Source organism: Geotrypetes seraphini, chromosome 6, assembly GCF_902459505.1.
Source record: "Geotrypetes seraphini chromosome 6, aGeoSer1.1, whole genome shotgun sequence".
Classification (NCBI taxonomy): domain Eukaryota; kingdom Metazoa; phylum Chordata; class Amphibia; order Gymnophiona; family Dermophiidae; genus Geotrypetes; species Geotrypetes seraphini.
This window is the reverse complement of record NC_047089.1, coordinates 31,254,092-31,274,965: the sequence shown is the minus strand read 5'-3', so window position 1 is coordinate 31,274,965 and position 20,874 is coordinate 31,254,092. Positions and strand designations below refer to the sequence as shown.

The following is a 20,874-nucleotide window of genomic DNA, read 5'->3' as shown; positions in this document are numbered from 1 at the left end:
AGGATGTTATTGCAGAAAAACAAATTGGAAGACCTACCTCCACTGGGGGAAACACATAACAGTGCGTGTCACATGCCTGTAGCAGAATGCTTGCTTTAATCTTTCCTGGCAACGACCAGAATGCAGGAGAGTTTAAGCTGCAAAATGGAGTTCTTACAGAAGCAGCAGTCTTGACATTATAGGTAGGCAACCAGGCAGAGAAATCAGCAAATTTTCCTACCTACACTACTTTTTCTCAATCCTTCCCAAGGTGGAGGTGGTGACATGGCAACTGAAGAGCTTTGTGGCCATTATGGCTTTGTATTATAATCTTAAAAATTATTTAGTCCTTAACAGGTAAGTGTCTTGCCATATAGTACTTGGGCATGTCAAACTCTAATTCTATATAGCTTAAATACGTGGAGGGGCATAATCAAAATATACATCAAAATCTGATATGGATGTATGGCGTTAGACGCTCAAAGTTGGCAGTGGATGTCCAGGCCATTGGGTCACCCAAACAGCCAGGACGTTTATCTTTATACTACGTTTTCAACTAAAATATTGTTCAAGTCCCAAATGCCCAGAACAAGACCATTGGGATTAGCACCCAAGAAAAGGATTTGGGTATCATTGTAGACAATACGATGAAACCTTCTGCGCAATATGTAGTGGAAGCCAAAAAAGCAAGATGCTAAGAATTATTTAAAAAGGGATGGTTAACAGGACTAAGAATGTTATAATGCCCCTGTATCACTCTATGGTGCGACCTCATAATTGGGTTCAATTCTGGTCTCTTTATCTCAAAAAAGATATAGTGGTGCTAGAAAAGGTTCAAAGAAGAGCGACAAAGATGATAAAGAGAATGGAACTCCTCCTGTATGAGGAAAGACTAAAATGGTTATGGCTCTTCAGCTTGGAAAAGAGAAGGCTCAGGGGAGATATGATTTAAGTCTACAAAATGCTGAGTGGAGTAGAGCGAGTACAAGTGGATCGATTTTTCACTCCGTCAAAAATTACAAAGGCTAGGGGACACTTGATGAAGTTACAGGGAAATATTTTTAAACCAATAGGAAGAAATTTTTTTCACTCAGAGAATAGTTAAGCTCTGGAACGCGTTGCCAGAGGTTGTGGTAAAGCAGATAGCGTAGCTGGTTTTAAGAAAGGTTTGGACAAGTTCCTGGAGGAAAAGTCCTTAGTCTGTTATTGAGAAAGACATGGGGGAAGCCACTGCTTGCCCTGGATCGGTAGCATGGAATATTGCTAGTTACTAGGGACCTAGATTGGCCACCGTGAGAATGGGCTACTGGGCTTGATGGACTATTGGTCTGACCCAGTAAGGCTATTCTTATGTTCTAATCTTGTAATGGACTGGCCACCCAGACATGAACTTCACAAAAAGGGTGACAGATAAATATCTCACCAGAACTCCTTTATAGGTTATGGTGAGCCACCAAACACCCCCTCTAACCCACCTGTCTACAACCCCAATAGCCCTTATGGCCGCAGGTGGCACCTATATGGCAGAAGAGGTTTCGGAGGACTCACATGTTCCACCATAAATGTAGTGATTAGATGGGATTATGGGACTTGCTACTCATCTCTATGGTTCACTAGCCCACCCCCCATGCTATTTGAGACACCTGTGTGCAGCTCTACTAGGCTTTCCTATACCAGGTGCTGATGTTCTAGAGACAGGTATGTACTTTTTAAATCTGATCTTTGTGGGTGTGTGAGGGGGGTCAGTGAACAAGGGGGGAGTGTGTGGTAGTCTTTACTTTGTCTCTGCAGTGGTTATTTGGTCACTTTGGATACCTCTTTGGCACTTATACCTGTTTTTACATCATCTAACTCACAACGTCTAAGTTTCATCCAAGATGTCTAGTAAATCATTCAGTTATCCCTGCAGGACATCTAAGCCTAAGTCGGCCCACATCCCACTACTCTGATCACTCCTCTAGGTACATCCCTTTCAGCTCTGGGTGCACATTGACATTCAGAGGCATAAGAAGTCCCGCTACACATCCAGAAAGTTGGTTTGATTATCGGCACTTGGACAACCTGTCTATTAGGACGTCAAAGTGCTGACTTAGGCAGGTTATTTTATGTTTTAAAGTTTTATGAGCCCCATATAGATTTTTTTTTTTTTTGAGGGAGAGCTAAATCTTTTCAAACCACATGGATTGTAGGTACTCTTATCTTCTTAAGATATTTTAGTTAGAAACTTGAAACAAACGATGTAATCTATCATTGAATTTATAGCGTTCATCTCTAGCAGGATCTCAAGATAGGGTAGGGAAGATCAGGAAGAACTTGAGCTTACAGTTCAAAAGAGCACCCTGAAAGCCTTCAAGTGTTCTAAGCTGTAAAAAAGTGAAGACACATTTGAAAAATGCCTCATGGAGTATAAATGTAAAGTGATTGGATCTGAGAAGATGATTGAGGATAACTAGTCACCTGAAAGCAATTAAAGAAGTTTCAGCTAAGAGAGAATAATAATAATAATAATAATTTTATTTCTTATATACCGCTGTACCGTGAGGTTCTAAGCGGTTTACAGTATAAACAGAAGAAATGCAATAAGTAAGATTAATTAAGATGAAGAGAAAGTACTTAGAGTTCCCTGACTGTCCCAAAGGCTCACATTCAGCAAAGCCAGTGAACTGCACAACTTTAATCCATATGCCTACTGGATGAGTCTCTGATGAGCGTGGGTCAATCCTGGTGATGTCATCTAACTAAACCAGTGATCCAGTAGGCACAGGAGCATACCTCACTCGCTCCTGCCCTTAGCGGGTAGCCCATCAAAATGGCTGCCATGACTTCTAAATTTACCTTGTTAGATATGTGGGTGTCAGCAACTGCATAATTGTGGGCTCCTCCCCAACTCTACCCCTTGTATAGCTCGTGACCTGCTCACTTCAACATGGCCAGTCAGAGGTGATACTCAAATATACTGCCTGGTTGTGCCACTGATTATTAATGGTTGAGTCAAAAGCTCTCTCCCTCCTGCTGAAATCACTTTGAATATAGGATAAGAAGTTTGTTTTTGCCTTTCACACTGTCGTTAGCTAATATTGGGTCCAGCATTAGGAGCATGTGAATCTTGGAATTTCCTTGCTGCATATGAGCAAGGATGAAACAATCCCATCCAGTTTTACACTTTCAACAAAGAACAAAGACTAGGGGACACTCAATGAAATTGCATGGACATACCTTTAAAAAAAAAAATAGGATGAATTTTTTTTTTCACTCAAAGAATAGTTAAACATGGGGGGAAGCTATTGCTTGCTCTGGGATTGGTAGCATGAAATGTTGTTGTTCTCTATTTCTGTGGATATCACTTCTCCCCGTCTTGTCAGCTCATGTCGGGATAATCTTTGAAACCCCTCTTTCTTTCTATGCTCAGATCAAACAAACCGCTAAAAGCTGTCGCTTCATCCTCTATAATATTACCAAAATCTGACCTCTCCGAGCACACTGCCAAAGCCCTTATCCATGCTCTCATCGTTTACTGTAACGTACTTCTCTCAGGTCTTCCGCTCAACCATCTCTCCCCTTGAATCCATTCAAAATGCTGATGCATGACTCATATTCCTCGAGAGCCACCATGCTCACATTACCCCTTTCCTCGAGTCACTTCATTGGCTCCCCATCCATTTCTGAATACAGTTCAAACTTATCTTACTGATTTACAAGTGCATTCATTCTGTAGTCCCCCAATATCTTTCCTCACTTATCTCCCTCACTTATCTCGTGAACTCGCAGGCCTTGAGCATGCTCAGATGCTCAAGGCCCAGCAGACGAGTAGGCCGATCAAGAGTGCCCAGATGAGGGTAAGAAACGGCGGGGGGGTGCCCAATTGTGTCGGGGGGGATGTCGGATCGTGTCAGGGGGGTGCCCAATCATGGCGGGGGGGGGGTGCCCAATCGTGGCGGGGGGGGTCAGATCATGGCGGGGGGTGCCGGTTCGAGGCAGGAGGGGTGCCGGATCGCAGGGGGGGGTGCCTGATCGCAGGGGGGGTCTTCGAGGGGAGCAATGCCGGTTCTCGGGGGGGGGGGGAACGCATCAAAGCAAGTTTCCATTATTTCCTATGGGGAAACTCGCTTTGATAAACGAGCATTTTGGATTACGAGCATGCTCCTGCAAAGGATTATGCTCGTAATCCAAGGTACCACTGTATTTATATTTGGTCTTTTTGCTACTGTTATGGCGTTAACAAAATTGTAAGTTTTATGTTGAATTATACCTGCTGAATCTCTTCATAAAGGCGGTTAACAAATCCAAATAAATAAATAGTCATAGTTAGAGCCGGATTCTCTAAAGGGTGCCTAAGGGCTCCTTTTACAAAGCTGCGCTAGCGTTTTTAGCGCACGCACTGGATTAGCGTGCGTTACCTGAAAAACTACCACCTGCTCAAGAGGAGGTGACAACGGCTAGCGCGCGCAGCATTTTAGCATGCGCTAATCCGCGAGTTAAGGCCCTAACACACCTTTGTAAAAGGAGACCAAAGTTACCCCAATATCTCACAATATCACACAATATAGTCAAAACCTAATTGGAGAGGAAGAGGATCTCAGAAAGCTGCTGGATGTACTCAGCCGTTAAATTTATCAAGACTTATATATGGTTCCAAGTCTCTATCATAGATCCTGAAAAACCTCTCCTACTATATTGTATATATTTCAAAAATTCTCTTTTAATATGATTTTCTTTTTATTTTGTGCAAAATATAGAAGCAAAACGAATTGTAAAAATAGATGATAAATAATCAGCCTGACGGGAACCGTTTTGCCGCCAACATCAGCTTCTTCAAAGGGTCATGAATGGTTGCTGTGCATTTTTAAGCCACAAAATGAAACAGGGGAAACAAAAACACAAACTCAAAAGCACAGAACCAGAGTGGAATTGTCCCAATCAGAAAGGTGAGCACTAAAAAAGTGTCCTTCAACTCATCTGATAAACAGAAATGCCTTTATTCATCCAAAATCACGTATATGCATCCAATGACTCAACAACCCGACATGAACGTTTCGGCCTAACCGGCCTGCCTCAGGAGTCTTATGAGTCTTCACCAGGTGCATTAGAAAACCATATAGTGTACAAAAATGCACACGCCCTCTAAGCATGACTACTGCATCAACGCCGATGCCACAGCTGGAGCCAACCGGGGAGCTGGCACAAGATGATCCGGTGTTCTCTCGGTACTCAGAAACGGGTGTTCTCCTTAGACGTCTAAGGAGAACACCCGTTTCTGAGCTTTTGTTCACTATATGGTTTTCTAATACACCTGGTGAAGACTCATAAGACTCCTGAGGCATGCCGGTTAGGCCGAAACGTTCATGTCGGGTCGTTGAGTCATTGGATGCATATACGTGATTTTGGATGAATAAAGGCATTTCTGTTTATCAGATGAGTTGAAGGACACTTTTTTAGTGCTCACCTTTCTGATTGGGACAATTCCACTCTGGTTCTGTGCCTTTTTAAGCTACATATGCGCATTAAGGCTGATGTTGCCAAAATGAATCTATGATAGAGACTTGGAATCATATAAGTCTTGATAGATTTAAGCCCTCTTTTACAAAGGCGTGCTAAGCATTTTAGCGCGGATTTAGTGCATGCTAAATCAACGCGTGCGCTAACTGCTACGACTAAGATAAGTGTTCTGTTTAAATATCAGGCACTCATTGATGTTTTCAGCTATCATAGAATAAGTGATTGCACTTTAAGATAATATTTTAAGTGATTTGCATGAATTCCATGGGGTATAAAAAGATATAGTAAATAAAAAATATTTATAAGTAAGATTAAATTTAAATTCAAAAAGATTGTTAAATGAGTATGCAATCATGCTATTGTGGAAGGATTTTTGGATTGATGAACAAAACCCCCATCTACAATTAAGCCATGAGAGATCGCATGATTTCTGGTGTGGATTTCTGAGATCCTTTTTTTTCAATTTAGCACTTCTTTGATATTATATAAATCTATTTTTTGAATATCTAGTATTTGCTGTGGTTTATTTCATTTTTGCCGATTTGGTCTATAATTATAGCCAGTCGCTCTTTTGTTTCTGAAATGGAAGTAGATCCTTCCATTCGTACACAGGTAAAAGGCAATTATATAGCTAGGCACACGCGCCACAGATAGAGCAGAAGTGTCACAGAATGCAACTGCAAGGGGGAATGCATGGGCGAGGTCGCAACCTACACACACAACTAATAAGAACATTGTAGGATACTGTGTAATGCCTGCCGCACTCAGACACACCCACTGGCCTGCAAGTAAAGAAACATGTTTTGTTAAAAGTCTCGTGTTAAGATGCGCCAAGCCCAAATTTGAACACCTTTTAGTATAAGGGCCCTTTAAGACAGATTGTCCAAGTGAAGTACAGTTTAGAGAATGACACGGTGAAAAAATTGGTCCCCGTCACCGCCCCGTCCCCGTCTCACCATCCCCGTCACCGCCCCGTCCCCGTCTCACCAACCCCGTCACCGCCCCGTCCCCGTCTCACCATCCTCTTCACCGCCCCGTCACCGCCACTGCCACCCCATTCACCGCCCCGTCACCGCCACTGCAATCCCATTCACTTTTCTTTATTTACGTATAAAGGAAACATTCTTTAAAACTTTAAAACTTTAAAACTTAGTTAAATATTAGTTAATAACTATACAAAAACAAAACACGCAGAGAAAAAATTAATTAATAAAAATTCTCAAAACTGACACATTTTGATCACTAAATTTAAAATAGTTATTTTTCATACAGTTTTTCAATCACTAATCTTCCACCACCCCTGGGGCTAGCAATGCAAAAACAAACACGACATGTACTTTAAATGCTGCCGTGATTAGCATAGTGACCGCGGCTACGGCTGCAAGTCTCCCCTCCCCCCAGCGATCACGGCAGGAGGGCACCCAACCCCTCCTGTAGACCCCCCCAACGGCCCTCCCGACAATCGCAGCAGAAGGGTACCCAACCCCTCCTGCCGGTCCTCCCAATGGCCTCCCCTAAGATCGCCGGCAGGAGGGTACCCAACCCCTCCTGCTGGACCCCCCCCAACGAACCCTCCCACCCCGGAACCCCCTTAGTCTTACTTTTCAAGTTGGACCGGACAGCTCCTCGCTCGTCTGGCCAGCAGGCCTGCCTCCGTCCAAATGAGGCGGGCCCGCCCCTCCCCTCCCCTCCCCTGCCTCCCCTCCCCTCCCCTGCCTCCCAATGGCCTCCCCTAAGATCGCCGGCAGGAGGGTACCCAACCCCTCCTGCTGGACCCCCCCCCAACGCACCCTCCCACCCCGGAACCCCCTTAGTCTTACTTTCAAAGTTGGACCGGACAGCTCCTCGCTCGTCTGGCCAGCAGGCCTGCCTCCGTCCAAATGAGGCGGGCCCGCCCCTACCCTGCCCAACCCACAGGATCCTAGGGCCTGATTGGTCTAGGCACCTAAAGCCACTCCCGCTATAGGAGGGGCCTTAGGTGCTTGGGCCAATCAGGCCCTAGGATCCTGTGGGTTAGGCAGGGGAGGGGAGGGGCGGGCCCGCCTCATTTGGACGGAGGCAGGCCTGCTGGCCAGACGAGCGAGGAGCTGTCCGGTCCAACTTGAAAAGTAAGACTAAGGGGGTTCCGGGGTGGGAGGGTTCGTTGGGGGGGGGGTCCAGCAGGAGGGGTTGGGTACCCTCCTGCCGGCGATCTTAGGGGAGGCCATTGGGAGGCAGGGGAGGGGGGGGGAGGGGCGGGCCCGCCTCATTTGGACGGAGGCAGGCCTGCTGGCCAGACGAGCGAGGAGCTGTCCAGTCCAACTTGAAAAGTAAGACTAAGGGGGTTCCGGGGTGGGAGGGTTCGTTGGGGGGGGATCCAGCAGGAGGGGTTGGGTACCCTCCTGCCGGCGATCTTAGGGGAGGCCATTGGGAGGACCGGCAGGAGGGGTTGGGTACCCTTCTGCTGCGATTGGCAGGAAGGGTTGAAATGACAAATGAGGAGCACGGTGAAATAGCGGTTCCTAGAAGGGGGTACATTGGCCCGCGGGGACAAACCTGTTCACCGTTTCCGCGGTCGGTGAATGGCCTTGTCCCCGTCACCGCAGCGACTGCTAGTTTTCTTCCCCGTTTTCGGCGGTGACCCGCGGCTTAAATGCGGTGGCCGCGGGTAAACCGTCACCGTGTCATTCTCTAGTACAGTTAACCCCCACCTTTCCCATTTACAAAACCGTAGCGCGGTTTTTAGCACCGGCCGCGGTGGTAACAGCTCCGACACTCATAGAATTCCTATGAGCATCGGAGCATTTACGGCCATGGCCGACCCTAAAAAACGCAGTACGGTTTTGTAAAAGGGGTGCGGGGTGGGGTGGAAGGTTAATGCTTGACATAAAATAACAGTATAGAAATATGCATAGTACTTACTATAAGGAATATCCCAGGTGACGTCAAGAAACATGAAATTAATCCTTAATTTAGATAATATTTTGTGCTCAACCTACAAGAAATAAAAATAAAGAAGAATGTTTATTAGAGTTGTCCATGAAAAAATTAAGTAACCCTATTAAAATACATCAGCACAGAGAAATGAAGTCTATGCCTATGACTTAAGTAGCATTGAGAAGTATATTTAGGTTGGGTTTGGTGTTAGCTCTCTGAGCAAAAGTATCTCGCTATATCCAAGCCAGGCTTAAATTAACATTCTTCATTCAAATTATTATTGAGGCAAGGGGGGAGGGGAGATGGGACTTGTATATTGCCTTTTTGTAGTTACACATTCAAAGCAGTTTACATATATACAGTGGCATAGGAATGGGGGGATGGGGCACCATCTTGTGACTGCGCAGGCACCCATCCTACTCTCCGCTCCCCCACTGCTGCACATGTACGCTGTTTCCCTTCTCCCTCCTTCTCCCCCCCCCCCCCCATACCTCTGTAACATTTCTGGCACCAGCATCAACCCCAAAGCTGCTGTTGTGCCAGCACCGGTTCTTCCTCTGACATAACTTCCTTGACCCGCACCTAGAAAATAATGTCAGAGGAAGAGCCGATGCTGGCATGACAGCAGCTTGGCGGGATTGCTGCTCGCGACAGGAACATTGCCGAGGTGTGGGAGAAGGGAAGCAGCGTGCGCACAGCAGGAGGGAGCGAGGTAGGAGCATATGGAGGTCGGGATGGGGGAGGGGCACCTTTCACCTTCGCTTATGCCTCTGCATATATATAGGTATTTATTTTATACCTAGGGCAATGGAGCATTGAGTATCTTGCCCAGGGTCACAGGGAGCAGTGCTGGGATTTGATCCCCAAACCTCTGGATGCAGAGGCGGCAGCTCTACACTAGGCCACTCCTCGCCATCACTGGCACACTGTTTTGGCCACAGCTTTATTGTCTCAATTGATGCCAACAAAATTAAGATGAAACTTGCCGTTAATAACACCATTATAACAATAACACTTCAATGTGGCTTCCCCCAATCCAGTAGAGCTAGTCAGTGATAAACCTTGCTCCTTTAAATATTAAAATTTATTATACTGCAAAATAACATCGGCGGGACCCGCAATAACAGCGGGCCGTGCCATCACTCATGGCGGTGTTGCCTGTGAACTAGCCATTCTAACCCCATTTAAAGGTCCAGGACCAACCTCATGCGCCCAGCCAAAGCTGCAACTGCCCAACCCCACCCATTTCGATCCCAACAGCCGCAAAAAAAAAATATTATACCCCGGAAATACTTCAAAGAACACAAAGAAAAAAAAAAACCAAAAACACAAAACACCCCACATAGCACCCAATTGGGAAGGAGGATTTTATCCACTCATTACCCTCCTACCAACAACCTCCCCCTCACAACACCAAATGCCCAGAAACCCATCAAATCCCCAATATTATTCCTTTGAATTCCCCTCTCCTTATTCTCCTGATCAATCCCTCTCCTATCCAATTCCCATTCTTGTCACTATTATCACATCTATTACTATTACTACAACCTCTCCTTCCTAATCCCTAGCTACCGGTAACTCTCTGCCCTACCCACTACCTCTATCCACCTCCGTGATTGCTGCTACACTGTTATCCCCAAAGAGTAAAATAGGTGGTGTTGAGTGCACCCTTTGCTGATGCTATTAGTCCCTTAGCCCAGGCTGTGGGACTCCCAGCATTAAGATATCGCTTTATATACTGCAATCAATTCTTAGAGGTCGATATTCAGCACTGTTTAACAGGCCAGAAGTGACTTCTGGCCAGCTAAATAGCACATAGCTAGCTATCCCATGATATTCAGCAGGAAAGATATGTCTATCTCCTGCTGAATATCCAGCTTAGTGGATTGGCTGATAACTGGCTATGTCACAGGACCATAGTCAGCCAGTGACAAAATTCATCAATTTGCTGGTTAAGTTCACCAGAGTCGCCTAAAAAGGTGGGCTATAATTGGCCGTTGAGACTTAGCTGGCAAGCCATTGAATATTGGACTAGTGGGCAAAGTCTCAACCAGCCAAAAATAGACCGGAAATTCAATGCTGGTTACCAGATATGGTGCCAGCATTGAATTTCTGGGTTTGTCATGGACCGCAGGAGATTGCTTATATGCATCAATTTGGGTCTATGTGCGTCAATATCAGTATTCTATACATTTATGTATGTAATGAGTGCAGAAATGGAAATGCCCCATGAAAGAATTGCCTCCTAATTGCACTTAATTTGATGGTAGGCATCTACCACTTTCAGGTAGGCGCCTAGTCCAAGATCTACCAGAAAGTACCGTGTTTCCCCGAAAATAAACCCTAGCATGATTTTTGGAGTAGGTCTTAATATAAGCCCTACCCCCATAATAAGCCCCAGTCCCTGGATTCACCGGCAGCAACTCTTCCTCTGCCCCCCGCCGCCATCCCCCGCCACACAGCCAAATCCTCACTGACCCTCCATCCTTCCCTCTCATCTGAACCCCGCCAACCGCAAGCCCTACATACCTCTCTCCAGAGCAGCGTCGGACTGGCAGCACTCTAAACAGGCTGCTTCATGGCCTTCTTCCATCGGGGAATTCCCTCTGCCGCATCACTGATGATATAATCAGTAACACGGCACACAGAAGGCCCCAATGGGCGAAGGCCGCAAAGCAGCCTGTTTAGAATTCTGCCAGCCCAATGCTGCTCTGGAGGGAGGTATGTAGGGCTTGCCGTCAGCAGGGTTTGGATGGGAGGGAAGGATGGAGGGTCAGCGAGGGTTCGTCTGTGTGGTGGGGCGGGGGGTGCTCAAGGGTTCTGCTGTACAAGGGATGGGAGGGAGGGAAAGATAGAAGCTGGGCAAGGATTCTGTTGCACAGGGGGATGGGAGGGAGGGAGGGAAGGATAGAAGCTGGGCAAGGGTTCTGTTACACAGGGGGATGGGAGGGAGGGATGGAAGGATAGAAGCTAGGCAACGATTCTGCTGCACAGGGGGATGGGAAGGAGGGAGGGAAGGATAGAAGCTGGGCAAGAATTCTGTTGCACAGGGGGATGGGAGGGAGGGAGGGAGGTCTTGAAAGATGCTGCAGAGGGAAGGCACAAGGGGATGGGTGAGAGGGCAGGAAATATGCTGCATATATGGGGGAGAGAAAGGAAAGAGGAAGAACTGGGGTGAAGGAGAGGAAGGGAGAGATGATCATGCACATGAAAAAAAAAAGAATAAAAATAAGCCCCAACCCAAAAATAAGACCTAGTGCGTTTTTTGTGTCCAAAATTAATACAAGACACTGTTTTATTTTGTGGGAAACACAATAGGTAGGTTTAGGGGGCAGATCATGGGCATGTTTTACATGTAGGTGTTTGTTTTGGACTTAGGCGCCGGTATTTAGGGCAAGGAAACCCTGGCGTAAATATGATGCGTCTATGGTTAGGATGCCTATTGATGCCTAAAATCACTTTAGATGCCGCTATACACAATTCTATAAAGCGTGCCTAAGTTTTATAGAATTGCACCTAAGCACCACCGTTACTCGGCACCTATGTTTTAGGCGCTGTTTAAGGAATTGGGCCCTTAATGTCAATTATTATGAGTTGTTAATTGACAATTATTGGTGTTGATCAAGCTTATTAAATAATTAAGTTAGGCACCAAGATCAGCTAAGCACACTGACCTAGGCGCCTAACTTTAAGCATCATTCATAGAGTCTAGGCCAGGGGTAGGCAATTCCGGTCCTCGAGAGCCGGAGCCAGGCCAGGTCAGGTTTTCAGGATATCCACCATGAATATGTACGAGATGGATTTGCATGCACCGCCTCCTTGAGATGCAAATCTACCTCATGCATATTTATTGTGGATATTCTGAAAACCTGACCTGGCTCCGGCTCTCGAGGACCGGAATTGCTTACCCCTGGTCTAGGCCCTTCTTTCCAATGCCTAGACTCAGGCTATAAGCATTATATCCAAGTTATCCCAGGAAAGAGGATGCAAAGAAAGTTGCACTGGTTCCCAAAACTGGTGGACATTCTAGTCCGCCAGGAATCTGAAAGCAACTGTGCCAACTTCACTGCTAAGTTAATATCATTTCATATCTCAATGCGTATGTCATGAACGGATAAGCTACTGAATCAGATTGATGCTGGATATCAAAATAATGGCAGATCCCACTGTCGGAGATATCCAAAAAGACCGCAACGCTTTGCTGCCCTTGCTCCTTTGTGCCGTTACCAGCCTTACACACCACTCTCCACAGCATTTTTTTTTCCTCCCGGCAGCTCATGAAATCAGGTTTGGAGACCCCCATTCAATTGCTTATCGCCATTATGTCTTGATTCAGAATGAAGATTAGTCTACAAACTTGGCACCTCGCAGTCCCTAAGGGAAGCAAGATTAACGCTGGCTGCCAGTGGAAAGTAGAGCAAAATTTAAGATTCTTTCAATTACTTTCAAATGTCTTCATCAGTTGAGTCTTAAATACTTGACCGATTTGCTGGTCCGCTATAATTCAAACAGAACCCTGAGGTCCTCTCAGTATGCCCTCTTGTCAGTTTCCTCAACAACTTTGATTAAACTGACATCTTTGCAACATACAGCTTTCATTTCTTTTGCTTCTGCTCTTAAAATTGTGCCTAGAGACTGTTTCCTTTATTTTTTTTTTCTTTCTCTCTCTCTCTAGAAAGGCAATAAAATATGAGTCATTTAACAAGTTTTCAGGAGGTATAAAAGATAGGAGACATTCAGTTCTACTGCTGATATTATATACTTTAATGCTTTTTAATGACTAGACACAAACCCCCTCTTTTACTAAGGTGCGCTAACCGACTAGCGCTCGCTAAACGCTAACGTGTCCAAAGACTAACTTTACGCATTAGCATTTAGCGCACGCTAATCGGTTAACGCACCTTAGTGAAAGAGGGCCAAAGGGTAGAGTCGGTGTCAGGTCAAAAGCGCGCTGGGATAAAGGCGCGTGCAGACAATTGAGTGGAGCGCAGAGGCGCGCGCCGAAGAAAATTACTGTTTATAGGGGCTCCGACGGGGGGGCAACCCTCCCACTTTACTTAATACAGATCGTGCCGCATTGTGGGGGCGTTGTGGGGGGTTTGGGGGGTTGTAACCCCCCACATTTTACTGAAAACTTCACTTTTTCCCTGTTTTTCGGGAAAAAGTAAAGTTTCCAGTAAAATGTGGGGGGTTACAACCCCCCAAATCCCCCAAAACGCCGCCGCGATCTGTATTAAGTAAAGTGGGGGGACTCCCCAACAAAACCCCCCGTGAGAGCCCCTAAAAACAGTAATTTTCTTCGGCGCGCGCCTCCGTCTTACGCTCGGTTGTTGGCGCGCGCCTTTGTCTTCTGTGATTATGTCTATGAACCGTAGAGTCTTATTAAAATGGGTTGATGTTTGTTACATGCAGACTTGATTGTGAACTGCTATGATCCTATTGCCCTTACGGATATATCAAATAGTGGGGGGGGAAACCCTGAAACTTGAAAAAATGCAATATTATGTTTATTTCAATGCTGGAAAGGCATGCAGTCAAATGTAAAGAAATGGCTAACCTTGCAAAATGCACAAACCAGAATAAGGAAATGCAGTGCATGAGGAATCATATAGTAATAAACTCTTATTAAGGTTGACCTGGGGAAGACTATAGTTTGTAACTACCATATACAGTACTCCCCCGATATTCGTGGGGGCTCCGTTCCAGGAACCCCCGTGAATCTTGAAAAACCGCGAATACGGTTTTTCATGGGGGAGACTGGAGAGGGCAGCGGGAGAGGCAGGAGAGAGCAGCCGGAGCGCTGGCGAGTGCAGGAAATCACTCGCTGTATGCAACGACCGCCTCTTCCTGCACTATCGGGCCTTATCAATCAGGAGCTGCGTGTCAAAGCAGCTCCTGATTGGATAAGGCCCGACTTAGTGCAGGAAGAGGCGGTCGGCGCATACAGCGAGTGATTTCCTGCACTCGCCGGCGCTCCGGCTGCTCTCTCATGCCTCTCCAGCTGTCCTCTCCTGGTCGGCGGTTCGCGGTCAGAAAATACCGCGAATGACCGGGGGAACACTGTATATGCAGGTGGAAGAGGTAACTTCAACTCCAATTCACCTCTCCACTTCTTATATATCTTTATATTAAACTAGTTGTTTAACCCGTCACATTAACGGGTGCTAGCAACCCTTTTCCCTTATTTTTACCTCCTCCCTGTCCAGCAACACCTCCCCCCTTTCCCTGCTCCCCCCATATAGCAGTAGCCCTTCTCCTTTTATCTCCCCCTGTCCAGCAGCACCCCTCCCATTCCCTCCTCCCCCTGTCCAGCAGTAGCTCTTCTCTTTTATGCCCTGCTCCCCCGCCTGTCCAGCAGTAGCCCCAGGAAAAGAGTGAGGATCACAGGACCAAAGGTTTTACTCCAATCCTCTTGATGCCTGACATTCAAGTAGGGGAAATCCACTCTCCCCACCTCCTTGCTCCTGCTGCACTTCCTCCTCGGCTATACACACGCACACACACACTTACATACAGCTCTCCGGCTCCTCACGCCCCTCCTCCACCTTCCGCTTCTTCGGCGGGGGCCAACGTTTTCTTTATTTTCTTTTGTTTTCTTTTCACGTGTTGGACCTAACAGCCCGAGCCTCCAGCAGTCTAACTCTGAAGTTGAAAAAAACTTCGGCCCGTCTCCGTGCTCGGCCGTGGCGGGCTACAGCTGCCGCGGCCTGCAGCCGCCGACAGCCGCAGCGGCCGACATCCGTCTTGACTTTTTTTTTTTTTTTTTTTTAGTTGAAAGACGCGGCGGTGGCTCCTCTCACGATCCCCACCTGCGTCGGAAGTCCGACGCAGGCGGGGATCGTGAGAGGAGCCACCGCCGCGTCTTTCAAAGAACCGTAAGCCGCGCATGCGCACTTCCTATGTGTCGCTACAGCTCACGGAAAACCGGCGCACACATAGGAAGTGCGCATGCGCGGCTTACCATTTTATTACATTAGATGCTTCCAATTTCCTATCACAAAAATTTGCTTCTTGCAAGAAGGAAAAAAGTCTCAGATCCCCGTCCCAAGTCAGAACATGTCTTGCTTGAGGACTAGAAAGGGTAACAATTTCAATGGCTTCAAAAAAACCTCCTTGCTGACCATTTACTCTCAATCTCAATGTATAGGTTTGGCTAGCTTGAAATTTCTCTTAAATACGCAGTTCAGAAATAAGTAATGGCCACTTCTCTTAATCCACAGCAGCACTTCAGCTTTCACTTTTGCTGCCCATAATTGAGGAGCTATAGTCGAAAATATGGGGAGTGTGTGGTGCAGTGGTTAGAGCCAGAGCCTCAGCACCCTGAGGTTGTGGGTTCAAATCCCACACTGCTCCTTGTGACCCTGGGCAACTCACTTAATCCCCCATTGCCCCAGGTACATTAGACAGAGTGTGCGCCTGCCAGGACAGATTGGGAAAAATGCTTGAGTAGCTGAATGTAAACCACTTAGGGCTCCTTTTACTAAGGTGCATTAGGGCCTTAACAGGCGGAATAGCGCACGCTAGCCGCTACCGCCTCCTCTTGAGCAGGCGGTAATTTTGCGCGCTAATCCAGTGCGTGCGCTAAAAACTCTAGCGCACCTTTGTAAAAGGAGCCCTTAGACTATAAGTGGTATATAAATGCTTAAACAAAAAAAATAAAAATATTGATGAGCGTGTGGTATTGTGTATTATCTGTTGAGGCGATGGAATAATTAGTAGATGTTGGTTTTGAGATCGGAATGTTCTAATAGGTGTTTAAGGGATAAGTCATCTATTTATAAATTCTAGTTTATTAGAAGTTTTGGATTTAAAAGTCAGTAATAAGATTTTGCAGTCAATTTTGTAAGAAACTGGTAACCAATGAGCTGGGGTTGGACAGTTTGGGCCATATTCTGTAAGCAGCGCCTAAGCATGCCTACATTGTAGGCGCCGCTCTGCAGGGCTGTCAATCAACCACTAGATGCCACTTATAGAATCATGTCTAAGCAGACTTAGGCGTCTAGCTGTCCTAGAGGTAGGCGCCGGTATACTGTATAGGCCAGGGATCTCAAAGTCCCTCCTTGAGGGCCGCAATCCAGTCGGGTTTTCAGGATTTTCCCCATTAATATGCATTGAAAGCAGTACATGCACATAGATCTCATACATATTCATTGGGGAAATCCTGAAAACCCGACTGGATTGCGGCCCTTAAGGAAGGACTTTGAGACCCCTGGTATAGGCCAAGTTCTACCTAGCCTAATTTGCAGCATCTAACTCAGGTGTCTAGTGACACCTAAGTCTGCCACACCTATTCTCCACCCCCAACCATGCCTAGTTTTCAGGTAGACGTTGTTAGGCATCAGATAGCGCCCGGACTTAGGCGTGGCTAGGCACCGCTCTGAGATCCATGCGGAATTCTTGTTTTTGAAATTTTGGATTTTTCATCCAATTAACTTCAATAGCGTGGCCAGTTACCACACCATTTAAGCTAATTAAAACAAGTTGGGTTATGTGTGGATTTTAGTTGCCAATCAATAGATAGTTGGCTAACTAACCAACCCTCGGGGAGACTGTTAGGCCTTGAGGGAATAGAAATGGAACTATAAAAAATAATAATAATAATAATAATAATAAATGGACATCAGTAAGGGCTCTCAGAGTTTAAATGTGGGATTATGAGCCCGGGCATTAACTCATAGGTGACCAACACCAGACATAAGTCTAAATGAGTAATGCCTCATACATCATTTAGCCCTGATAAATATGAACAATCCAATTTGACTCTTATTTCAATCAAGGTCCGAGAGCTCATACTGATGGCCATTTATTAAAAGCATTCTTTATATTTCTATTTCTATTCCCTCAAGGCCTAACAGTCTCCCCAAGGGTTAGTTAGTTAGCCAACTATCTATTGATTGGTACATTGGACATAACATTACATTACATTACATTACATTAGGGATTTCTATTCCGCCATTACCTTGCGGTTCAAGGCGGATTACAAAAGGTTAATTTAAAAAAAACAGAGTTACAATGATTAGCTAGAGAGGTAAGTTGTAGATCTTATAAACATTTAATGGGTTGTTGAGGGTGAGGTGGTTTGTAAAAGAATTAATAGGTGGTCATAGCGGAGGTTCTTTTGTTATTATTAGTGCGGTAATGGGTAGATCAAATGTCAGTTTTAGAGTTACTAAGAGGTCGTGATGTTATTGCTGCTTCAGGAACAATATTGGCAATATTGGCAATAACTGGCAACAATATTGTCCTAAGGGTCCTATTTTTTGTGTGCATTTTAGTTAGGCATCGCTAGGAGTCCTCAATGAAAGACACCATTTAGAGAATCTGGCCCTTTGAGCATTCACAGCGACTGCAAAATTCTGACACATTTGAATGGTGTTAATTTATAGATCAAACATTTTTAAACACACAAAAATCACTAGGTAGCAGCCCTACAATGTCAGCAGTGTCATCATAGCTTAAGCTATTTGACCTCCCCTCTTTTACTAAAGCTGGCAGCACAGGCCAGCGTGGTAAATGCTCTGACACCCATAGGAATTGAATGGGCGTCGGAACATTTTCCCCGCGGCACTCGGCTGCATGGCTTCGTAAAAGGGCTCCTAAATTACATTACATTATATTAAACCTCAAGTTTGTATACCACATCATCTCCATAAAGATAGAGCTTGGCACGGTTTACAGATAATTTAATAAATGAGGGAAGGACATAATAAGATATTAGAGGTTATGAAGAGGATAGATAGCTTTAATTTTAAATAGATAGCTTTATGTTTTGGAGAAAAGCCAGGTTTTCAGATGCTTTTGGAATAATTGGAATGAGCCTAGGTTCAGGGAGGTTATTCCAAAGCTCAGTGAATTTGAAGAAAAGGGATTTCCCTAATTTACCTGCATACATGACGCCTTTTAATGAGAATGAGAAAGAGAAAGAGAGAGAGAAAGAAAAAAAAGAGAGGAAGAGCGAGAGAGAGAGAAAAAGAGAGAGAGGCAGAGAAACTAAACTAAACCTTAAGTTTGTATACCGCATCATCTCCATAAAGATAGTGCTCGACACGGTTTACAGGTAATTCAATAAATGAGGGAAAGACATAATAAGAATTAGAGGTTATGAAGTGGATAGCTAGCTTTACATTTTAAATAGATAGCTTTACGTTTTGTAGAAAAGCCAGGTTTTCAGATGCTTTCAGAATAATTGGAATGAGCCTAGGTTCCGAAGCAGGGCAGGGAGGTTATTCTAAAGCTCAGTGAATTTGAAGAAAAGGGATTTCCCTAATTTACCTGCCTTTTAACGAGGGGAAATATAATTTGAGTATGTGGGTGGATCTGGTAGTGTCAGGTCTCGAAGAATTCCAGGATAGTGGGATTAGGGGAGGAAGAATGCCATGTAGGATCTTGATATTAGTGATTTTTATTAGGATATTAGTGATTTTTATTCCGCCATTACCTTGCGGTTCAAGGCAGATTACAGAATAGGATTTCTGGACATGTCCAGAGGTGTCACAGAGTAGAGCGGGTTGCTTCAGAGGATTGAAATGTTTCATACGGTGTTAGTTAGTCTTCATAGATTTCTTATACGAAACTATAATGACTAAAGAATGTACAAATTCTCATTGAAATTAAAAATGGCTGCTGAGAAAACTTTAGGGGGGTTACTTTTTTTAAATCTCATCCTCTGTATATGCTGGATATTGATCCAATATTGTTTTAGAAATTCACCCCCTCTTTTACAAAGGTGCGCTATGCTTTTTTTGGACGCATTGGCCAGTGAAGAGAGAAAAAGCTGGAAACATTGGACTCACGGGACACCAAAGCAAAGCGTGCCAACATGTAGACGAAAGAAAGCAGAAGAGACTGAAGGAGGGTTACATTGAAGAATATGAGATCTAGGAAGAGATGCTTCAGTCAGATATTTGCTAGTGAGCTGTCAGTTCTTATTCAGGGATTCGGGGAACTACGCTTGGCAAGACAGTAGCAGTTTGTTTGGGAAGGCACTCAAAGGACCTCTCACAGTAGATTACAAAGCTAATGATGAAACATGTCATGGTAATATAAACATGTTAACTAATGGTGAAATTGTCGTGGCAATATTAATGTTGAACACAGATGCTTTATGCTATGTCTTCAAACACATTGGCAGTATTTAACCACTTTATATTTGTCCATTTCTAAATGCATTATTTCTCAAAAAATGGGGGCTTATATTCACCAATATAAGCATGCAGGAAAAAAATTATGTGAATATTTCAGGCAAGCCAGTATTTTCATTGAGCACCAAGGCCCTCTATTGCTAAGGCGTGCTAACCGATTAGCGCACGCTAATCTAATTAGCGCAAGCTAAACACTAAGGGGCTCATAATTTAAAAAAAAAGTCTAAAAAGTGGCCTAAATGGCTACTTGGACGATCAAAAAGCCTGATCGTCCAAGTAACCATAACCAAAGCTGGTTTTAGACGTATCTAAAACCAGCTTAGGCCTTTCCACTGCCACTAAACGCACAGAGAGAAAAGAGGCGTGTTTAGAGGAGGTGAAAGGGCGGGCGGTGGGCCGACCTACACCTAGGCGTGCAGCAGGTATAACCAAAACCTTAGGCAGGTTGCCTAGTCGGCACTTATACGTTTTGACTTAGACGAAGTCAAAACAGGTCTAAGTGCCGAAAAGGGGCTGCTGAGCTAATCATGGCTGCTGCGATCAGCTCAGCGACCCCAGCAACCTGCCTACCCCCCACAGCAATGATCGCGGCAGGAGAGATAGCTCATATCCCCTGCCGCGATCCACCCTTCCAACCTCCCCCCCCCCCAATGATCAGAGTAGGAGGGAGCCCAAGCCCTCCTGGCCCGCAGCACCCTGACTACGTTCGGGGCAAGAGAGAACCCAAGCCCTCTTGCCCCGCAATCCCTAAACCCTCCCCTCCGGGCCGAATTTGTTGGGGCCAGGAGGGATCCCAAGCCCTCCTGGCCCGGCGATCTCCCCCCTTCACCACATGATCCGGCCAGGAGGGAGTCCATGTGCCTATAGCCCCGCCCACAGGAGGAGCCTAAGGCTCCCGGGCCTATTCTGGTTGGCCCAGGCGCCTCAGGCCCCACCTGTGGGCGGGGTTTGAGCCATCTGGGCCAATCGGACCCCATTCCTGTGCTGGCTGGCCTGCCGGATGGGCGGGCTTGGCACCCGTTGGTCCGGCCAACATTTTTTGAGATACGGGGAAGGGGGATGGGGGTGGGGGGGGTCAGCAGGGGGGTCGCGGGTCAGCAGGGGGGCCGATCAGGGGTTCGGGGGGCGGCCGTTGGGGGGGTTGCATCGAGGGCAGAGAGGCCTGGGATCCCTCCTGCCTGTATTTTAGTGGGGGGTGGGGATTACAGGTGGTCGTGGGCCAGGAGGGCTTGGGCTCCCTCCTGGCTGGATCGTGTGGTGGGAGAAGGAGGGAGATCGCCGGGCCAGGAGGGCTTGGGCTCCCTCCTGGCCCAAACGGATTCAGCCCAGGGGGGGGGGGGAT

At 46.0% G+C, this 20,874-nt stretch overlaps 1 protein-coding gene across 1 annotated transcript in view; it reads right to left on the bottom strand.

Moving 5' to 3' along the window:
• CNTN5 (contactin 5) overlaps positions 1-20,874 on the bottom strand; it is a 1,460,727-nt gene that overhangs the window by 891,663 nt on the left and 548,190 nt on the right. Inside the window, 1 exon segment of the mRNA XM_033947995.1 lies at positions 8,377-8,449. The gene's annotated coding sequence lies outside the window, so the exon portion shown is untranslated.